This window comes from Tenrec ecaudatus, chromosome 13 (genome assembly GCF_050624435.1).
Source record: "Tenrec ecaudatus isolate mTenEca1 chromosome 13, mTenEca1.hap1, whole genome shotgun sequence".
Classification (NCBI taxonomy): Eukaryota; Metazoa; Chordata; class Mammalia; order Afrosoricida; family Tenrecidae; genus Tenrec; species Tenrec ecaudatus.
This window is the reverse complement of record NC_134542.1, coordinates 129,965,726-129,974,173: the sequence shown is the minus strand read 5'-3', so window position 1 is coordinate 129,974,173 and position 8,448 is coordinate 129,965,726. Positions and strand designations below refer to the sequence as shown.

Sequence of the window (8,448 nt, the reverse complement as noted above, 5' to 3'; positions counted from 1 at the left end):
GGATGCTCTGTAAGTTATCATATTATCTTTCTTCCTTGACAGACTACCATTAGGTGGTATATTGTTTCAACATTTATTATATTTCATGTCCTTTATCTTCACACTAGAACATCTTTTAAGATTCCAATCTGTCCATTTGGTTTCATTATACAGCACTTTTTACCCAACCAATTTTTTAATAGCTTTCAATATTCATCAGTCTCCTATTTGTCACATCAGCTTGAAACAATACCCTAATTATGTCTGTTTTAGCTTGTTAATAAAGAATGTTACCCAGAGAATAAAGTGTTGGGAAATCACACCTTTAAAGGTAAGCACAGAAAGTCTGGAAAAATGGGAAACATTTGCTAAGAAAAGTCAGTCAGTGCAGAAAATCAAACAAAAATGTTAAAACCAAATGTAGTAACTGGTATTTGTTTTCAGAAGATCATCCCTTATTTTAACATCTGGAAACACTCTTGTAGACTGCAGCAGTTTTCTCCACAGCCCATGTGAGTGTATCTTCTGATTCACAGCAGAGATTGCCAGACTCAAGTTCAAAATGATCCAAAGTTTTCCTCTTGTTTTCAGAGTCAGCAACATACAGGCCTTTGAGATGCATATGGAAAAGAGAACCTTTCAACTTGTTCTACTAACATGAAATCAGGATAGCAATATTGGCATTACTATCAGTACCCCACAGAAGGATCTTGACCCTGTCTTAGAAAGTTCTGAGGACTTCATGATCAATTTAAGTGTTTTTATTTCAGTTATAACTTTACCAAGCTAAAAGTATGTATGTATTACCTTAAGTAAATTCCACCTGGATCAAGAGACCGTCTCAAGAATAGATTTAACATATTTGACACCAATGGCCAAAGACCAGACAAGTTATAGAGGCTAACATCAGGAGAGGAAGTGTTAAAGGCAAAAGAGTCAAACACTGTTATATAGAGAATGCTGCAATAACAATGATCCACGAGTAGATACAGGGATAGACACACACACTGAATGGCTGTCGGAGTGATAGAGGGAGTACCCTCTCAAACACAGGATTGACTATAAAAATACATATACAAAAGTATTTACTTTTGCTGCAAATATATCCATGAATGTAGTAGAGCACTCAGGAAACAAAGCTATGAAAACTTAGATATAATCAAACACCAGGAGAGAATGAGTCACTTAGACCTAGGGGCTCAGGATCACAGTGCTGGGGGACATTAATGTCATAGGGGGGACATCAAGGTATAACATATTCCACAAAGATAATGCTCTGCAGTTTGCTAGGTGAATAGTGACTTGAGTCTTAAAAGCTTGTGAGAAGCCATCTACAATGCAGGTATTAGTCTCTCTTTATCTACAGTAAAGAAGAGGAAAGAAAGTTAAAAACCAAAAGGAAACATTTATTCCAAGGGGATAATTGTTGTGGTTGTTCGGTGCCATTGAGTGGGTTCCAACACAGTTTTACACCATCCCCACAATGGTTCCTGTGCTTGAGCCTAATATTGCTGCCACAGGATCAATGCATCGCATCAAGGGTCTTCTTCTTCTCCAACCCTCTAATTTACCAAACAAGATGTTCTTCTCCAAGACTGGTTTCACTTGACAACATGTCTAAAGTACGTAAGAAGTTTCACCCAATTTGTCTCCAAGAAATCCTCTGACATTACTTCTTCCAAGACAAATTGGTTTGTCTTTGGCAGGCTATGGAGCTTTCAATATTCATCTCCAGCACCACAATGCAAATGCATCAATTCTGCTTAGGTCTTCCTTACTCAAGGTCTAACTTTCACCTGTGTATTAGGTGACTGAAAATGCCATGGCTGGAGTCAGACAGACCTTAGTCCTCAAAGTAACATCCTTGGCTTTCAGAGGGGATCCGCTAGATGCTTACTCCGTGTGTGGGCCCTGCAAATGGATTTTGGGTTTCCACTGTCATCCATAGCCTTTTGCAAACCAAGTGTCCACAATTTAGTCTCTGATACCATTCCTTCCTTTGGATTTAGATTTTATTATTTATAATCATTGGATCACACAGTCTGGTGTGGTTCTTCCTTGTGGACTGGTGCTCCACTTAGATGGCTACTTGTTTACAGGCAAGGTTTTAACACCCCATTTGATATTCATTCTAATGGCTGGGCACCATGTAGTTTCTTTGCCCCACTTTTATGAGGTGTTTTTGCGGTTATATTTGATGGATATTAATATATCACTAGAATGTTCTGCAAGCTTTTATTTGGCTCCCCAATTAGATCCAGTTAAGGTCAAGGGTGTCTTCTTCTCTGTTTCCCAGCTCAGTGTTGTTCTGAGAAGAGACATAAGAGGCTCCTGCACAAGTCTCATTCACAGAAGTACCAATTTACTGTGTACATTGCATAAGCTTCTGTGATCCAGTTTAGTGAAAACAAAGTTGATAGAAAAAGCAAAAAGGCTGATTTATGGTATCTTTTCTATCTTGGATGTCACGATGCCAAAACAATTATTACTAGAATGAACCAGCAACAGGGAGTCATCTAATATTTAACCCTACGCTCTTGCCTACTTTCTCCTTTCCAGAATTTTCTAGAAAGGGACAACCTAAAAATAATCTTTGAGTTTCCATCAGTTTCTATGAACCCAATATATTTGTCCCATTGTCATCACAACATACACACACACGGGAACCCTATGGTCCCATTGTCATCACAACATACACACACACACACACACGTGATCACACATGGAATGATGCATGGAACACTGAAACACAGCTGTTGTTCAATAAGGGATCAATAACTGGCTTTTATGTGTACATACATGGTAAGGTCAAGGAAGGAAAAAGATGAGACAAAAGATTCGCAGAAGAAAAAACGGAAAATATTATGCCACTGTGTAAGTGTTCCAGAGGTGTAAAAATCAGAATATTTGAGATAGTCTAGAGAGGAATGTCGCTAGGGGCGATGACCTGAAAGCCCGTTGAGAAAATGTAGAACTAAGCAGGAAATTTCCCAGTTGGCCTGTCATACTAGACTTGACAGCCCTAAGGAGTCTGTGGAAACTCATGTCATTAAAAAATCTCTCCTACTTATACCCTGCTAATGGGAATGACTCTACTTTTCTGGGATTAGAGAATGTTTTGGGGCCTGACATCTCAACCCTCTCGTTTGCCTAGATAAGAATACTGGGGCTCAGAAAAAGGAAATTACCTTTTCAGGATCAGAGAGTAAAACCTTAACCTGATTGAATGCTCTAATTGCACTTCCTCGTTTCCCATCCCTAGCAAAACCACATATGCCCCCTAAAGATTCTTAGCAATGATATCTAGGCTACATTCAGGGACAATTTGAAGCTCAAGATGACTTGCTGTCTGGGAAGCATTTAACACATTTCTCCTTCTCTGCTTCCCATATTTCAACACTCTGCTTTTTCTCATGTTTCACTAGAATCTTCTTAGTCATCTTTGGATGCAATTTCTCAAGGCTTTGTGCCTTTCTGTTAGAGTAGACCGGCCTCTGGCTTCCATGGGGGTCTGTAGGAGCAATTGTACAGTTAAAATATATACAGATCACAGTAAAGTGATGGAAGATAGGAGAGAGAGTGAAAAAAAGAAGTCAGGCACATTTTATGGTCGCATGCTCACCTCCGGGATGGCCATGATCTCAGCAACCAGGTCCACGCAGAGAGCAGGAGGATGGGGAGGGAAAATAGAGTGTCTCCTCTTTATTTCTGACCAAACCCTATACATTCTTAGGTGTGTGATTACAGGTAACCACACACGTCACAGGAAGGGGCTGTACAATAGGCATACACATGAAAGGACAGGGATGAGGGTAGGGACAAATGGGCATACCCTAGACTCAATATGGCGGCCTAATCTTGGTCACCCTTGAGTGGGCTTGACCTCCCTGGACTCTCCTTCAGGGAAACAATCTACCATCCTTAGCAGAAGGGCATGGGCCCTACTTAGGGTGGGACAGACTATACAGACTATACAGCCTGATTGCTCTAGATAGCTGATAACCTTTATGGAGAATAACCTATGGCCAGCTTGCAATGACCTCCAAGTGTACAATCATTTACCATATGTAGCAAGCAGTATCTTAGGTTTGGCATATATTTGAGGGAGATAACCTGGGGAAGAACTCTTTTGCACCCCACACCTTTCTACTCTTTCCACCCCTCACTTCCCCTCTTTGCATGATTATCTTCTATTGCAAAATTGTCATATGGAAACTCCATTGTAGGTCTCTTACCTCAGCCCAAAACTCAAGACTCGTGAAATCTGTTACCCAATGGGTCTCTCCACTTGATATCTCATGAAGATTTAAAACTCAACATGGACTAACTTGAACATACACATACACCACTCTGCCTCCATTCTTCCTATTCAGAAATGTAAAAATCCTCCCTGACTACTCAACCCTGGAATCACCCACACACTAACATCTTCTGCTTCTTGATCCGTATAGCTCTTAAACATCCCCTTTGCCATTCTCCATTCCTAGAGCTAACACACCTTCATAGCTTCATCATCTCTTACCTGAACCACTGCTTATTATTAGTATCACTCCTTCCACCTCTGCCTGCATTGTCACAAGTTACCCTCTATGGAAGCTACAGAAACATCTTTAAAAAATGAAAAGTAAGCATGTTTATTGTAACTAACAGCTGTGAAGTAAATTTCCATTCACAACAAGCCCATGTATAATAGAATAAAGTATGACCCAGTCCTGCACCATCTTCATCATTTTGATACCTTGGAGTCTTTGATATGGTCACTTTATATTTTCAGGTCCTTTCAACCCAGAGGGCTTATGTTCTAGCACTATCTTATTGAGAAATATTTTACTGTGGCAAATGGGATTTTCACTGGCTAAATTTTGGAAGTAGATTGACATGGCTTTCTTCTTTCTTTTCTTGGTGTAGAAGGGAGACCTTATTAGTATTTAAAATAGTGGTAGCATAGCTTCAATCATCACAGCAACACAAAGGCCACAATTACACTGCCTACATTTAAAATCCTTCAATAGATTTAATCTGATTGCCCTGAGAGTCTACCTGGGACCAGCCAACCTCTTTGGATTCACCATTAAATCCTCTTACACAGGCTGAAAAGTGGACACAGTGACATTGCTCCAGACATTCAGTTCTTTGAATTTAACCAAGATCTTCCCTGCCTTTCCTATGTTTGCACAAGCCATTCCTTCCACATCCCATTTATTACAAGTATACTGGTAGCCCCATATGTTAGGCAGGGTTCTCTAGAGAAACAAAATCAGGAGATATATTTATATATATATATATATATATATACAGTGAGAAAAAATATAACAGTTAATTATTCCACCCAGCAATACAGCGGACTCAGTTCAACTCACTTTCATGGAACAGTTACTATACTGACAGTCCTTTAACTCATACAGACTGCCGTCCAAAGTAATGGAAGCAGACTGCAGAGTCTTCCCTCAGGCAAAACAGGCAGTCTTCCTGTAGGCAGCAGACAACTAGGTCAGCAACATGCAGTATCACGGAAGCTTAGTGAAGCAGGCCTAACGGGATCTCGAACTCAAGTGGTGCACAGCGACAGGATCCACCAGCCTCAAGCTCAAGTGATGTTCATGCCAGCATGGCAAAACAGTCTCAAAGGAGCTTCACATTCTAGTGACAGGCTCCACAGGTTGACTTGGCCCTCAGGTAGTGCAGCACGCAGTTGAGGCAAAGAACTAGCGCAAGCAGCAGCACACTGGTCCAATCACCAGGGAGGAAGAAGGGGAACAGCATTGGAATGTCATTTATCTCGTTGCCCTCCAATCAAGCTACGACCTGATCAAACTCCACCTATGAGATATTCTCAAAATTAAGGTGGGATAGGCTCAAGTTTTTATTTTGGCTTTTATGGACTTGTTTTATTTATTTTTTCTCACCTTCAACCTGAACTTGGATATGAGCAGTTAATGATCTGTTCCATAGTCAGCCCTTGGCCTAATTTTAGGCACAAGTCTGACTTTCTAGTTGTCTCTATTTAGAGATTCTACATGGCTTAAGGAGATCTGTACATACGTCAAGTTAATAAAATGTGGACTGTGATAAAGTATTATGGTTAAGTTGGTTAAGTTGGGATCCTCAGTGGTTTCACAGTTCAGACCTAGTAATTTCCAGTGAAGAGATTTCCTCAGGGCTGTGGTCTGCCACCAATATAGGTGGACTCTTGGAAGGTCAGGATCCAGCATCTAGCTTGCCAATCTCCAATTCTTAGTCTGCCATATTACTTGTCAACCCTGGTGTCATCAGCAAGCAAAGAATCCTGCTGACCTTCAAATCAATGCCTATGAAGCCAGATATCTGTTGTCCAACCTGCTGATCTTGAGAATACTGGGTTCCTGCAACTACTAAAATCAGGAGAAACCTCCAGTATAACTTCTGATACATAGATTTGGAACTTGCTCACCTCTGAAACTGTGTGAAACATCTCATTGATATCAACCAGACCATATATACATATATTGAATTATGGTGCTGGTGAAGAATATTGAGAGTAGCGTGGACTGCCAAAAGTTCAAACAATCTGTCTTAGAAGGAGTAAGGTCATAGTGATCCTTTGGGGCAAGGATGGGGAGACTTCGTGTTACATACTTTGGACATGAAAAAGAGGAACTCCCTCTACAAGATGTATTTTCATAGTGGCAGCAACAATGGCCTCGAAGACAGGACCAATTTTGAGGATGGTGCAAGACTGGCCAATATCTCATTCTTTTGCACAAAGGATCATTATGGATGAATACAAACTCGATAACAATAAATACATGTGTGTATATCCTTTCCTGCTCTAGAAATCCTTAAATTTCTCTAACAAGAACTTACCTGAGACTCATAGAAATTATGCAGACTATGACTAATAACTTTCAACATGACATGCATGTATATGAAAGCCCAAGTATTCTACAGCTGTGTATGTCAAATTATTTCACTTCTTTGGTTTCTCCATCTTTAAAGTGAAAATAAGTATAGTTGTTCAGTCTGTGATCAAGGACTGTTCTGAGAATAAAATTAATTGATATTTGTGAAAAGGTTTTTTAAATTGTAATCTGCTGTTCAAAAGAGGTTTGCAACAAATGAACTGGATATTCCTGAAGAAGAAGGAGGGAGGGAAAGAACACAGAAACAGAAAAATTCACCTAAATCTCCATCCAAGTAAAACTGGCAGGAGTTTATTTGTCTATCCAGAAAACTCAAGTGCTCCTGACAAAACAAATTACCCAGGTTCTGCACAAAATGTAACACCAGGATTTCAAATTCCACAAGGACTTTAGGACTAAGAGGTGCATGGTGATAGGGATAGCAAGGTCCACAGGGCAAGGCAGGAGCATGCTGACTTCTCTCTAAAAGCAGCAGGCACACAGGGAGTTCTGGAACTGCCAGTTCCCTGACATTGATTTGCTCAAGTTGAACCTCACAGTGGACACGTTCCAAGCCTTGACCTTTAATGACAGCTCTTCCATTTAAGAATAACATAAAGAGTTCCCGGCGGCCTTCGCGGCAGGTTCCGGGAATCAGGAGAGTTCGTGATGGCTGGGGCTGGTTCCGCCGCTGTGTCAGGGCCGGGACCCGGTGGCGGGGTCTGCAGGCGGCGACCTCTTCGCCGAGGGGCTTCTCGAGTTTCTGCAACCCGCTGTGCAACAGCTCGACACTCACGTCCACGCAGTCAGAGAGAGTCAAGTAGAACTCCGGGAACAAATTGACAACCTGGCTACAGAACTGTGCCGCATCAATGAGGACCAGAAGGTGGCCCTGGACCTCGATCCCTATGTAAAGAAGCTCCTTAATGCTCGGCGAAGAGTTGTCTTGGTCAACAACATTCTACAGAATGCTCAGGAGAGGCTGCGGCGGCTAAACCACAGTGTTGCCAAGGAAACAGCCCGAAGGAGAGCGATGCTGGACTCTCGGGAGTTTATCCTCCTGGCTCCCCAAGCAAGTAACAAGCCAGAAGATGGACCACAGAATATTACAAGTACTGTTGTCCCCCAACCACCTTGAGAATTCTCCAGCAGACACTTAACCCCTCCTTGCAGACCTCGGGAGTACAGACTTCGGTTTTACTTGAAGCGCTTAATTCTGACCCACTGATGGGAGGCCAAGAAACCAACGGTTCTGGACTCAGGATTCCAAAGGATTTAAGGCTATTATGGCTCTCGCTTCCACGAATGAACTGAGGCTGTTTATTTAAGTGTACACGCAAGGCCCACCTCCTTCCCCTTCCTTCACCTAGTTAACCATGTGCTGATGTGGGGCCTGGACAGCATATCCCCTACCTGATGTTCCTTGGTTTACACTGAGGACTGATGCCTATGCTGATGACTGCACTGGCTTAACAGCGTTGCTATGATCCCCCAATAAATGCTTCCAGTATATAAAAAAAATTTTTTTTTAAAAGAATAACATAAAACCCTCCAGTTAGTTTTAGATCTCTGGTCTACTTGAATCTGGAGG

The 8,448-nt window shown here is 41.6% G+C and overlaps 1 pseudogene; it reads left to right on the top strand.

Moving 5' to 3' along the window:
* Positions 1-7,526: 7,526 nt before the first annotated feature.
* LOC142424367 (SNARE-associated protein Snapin pseudogene) lies at positions 7,527-8,171 on the top strand (annotated as a pseudogene).
* The last annotated feature ends 277 nt before the right edge of the window (positions 8,172-8,448 follow it).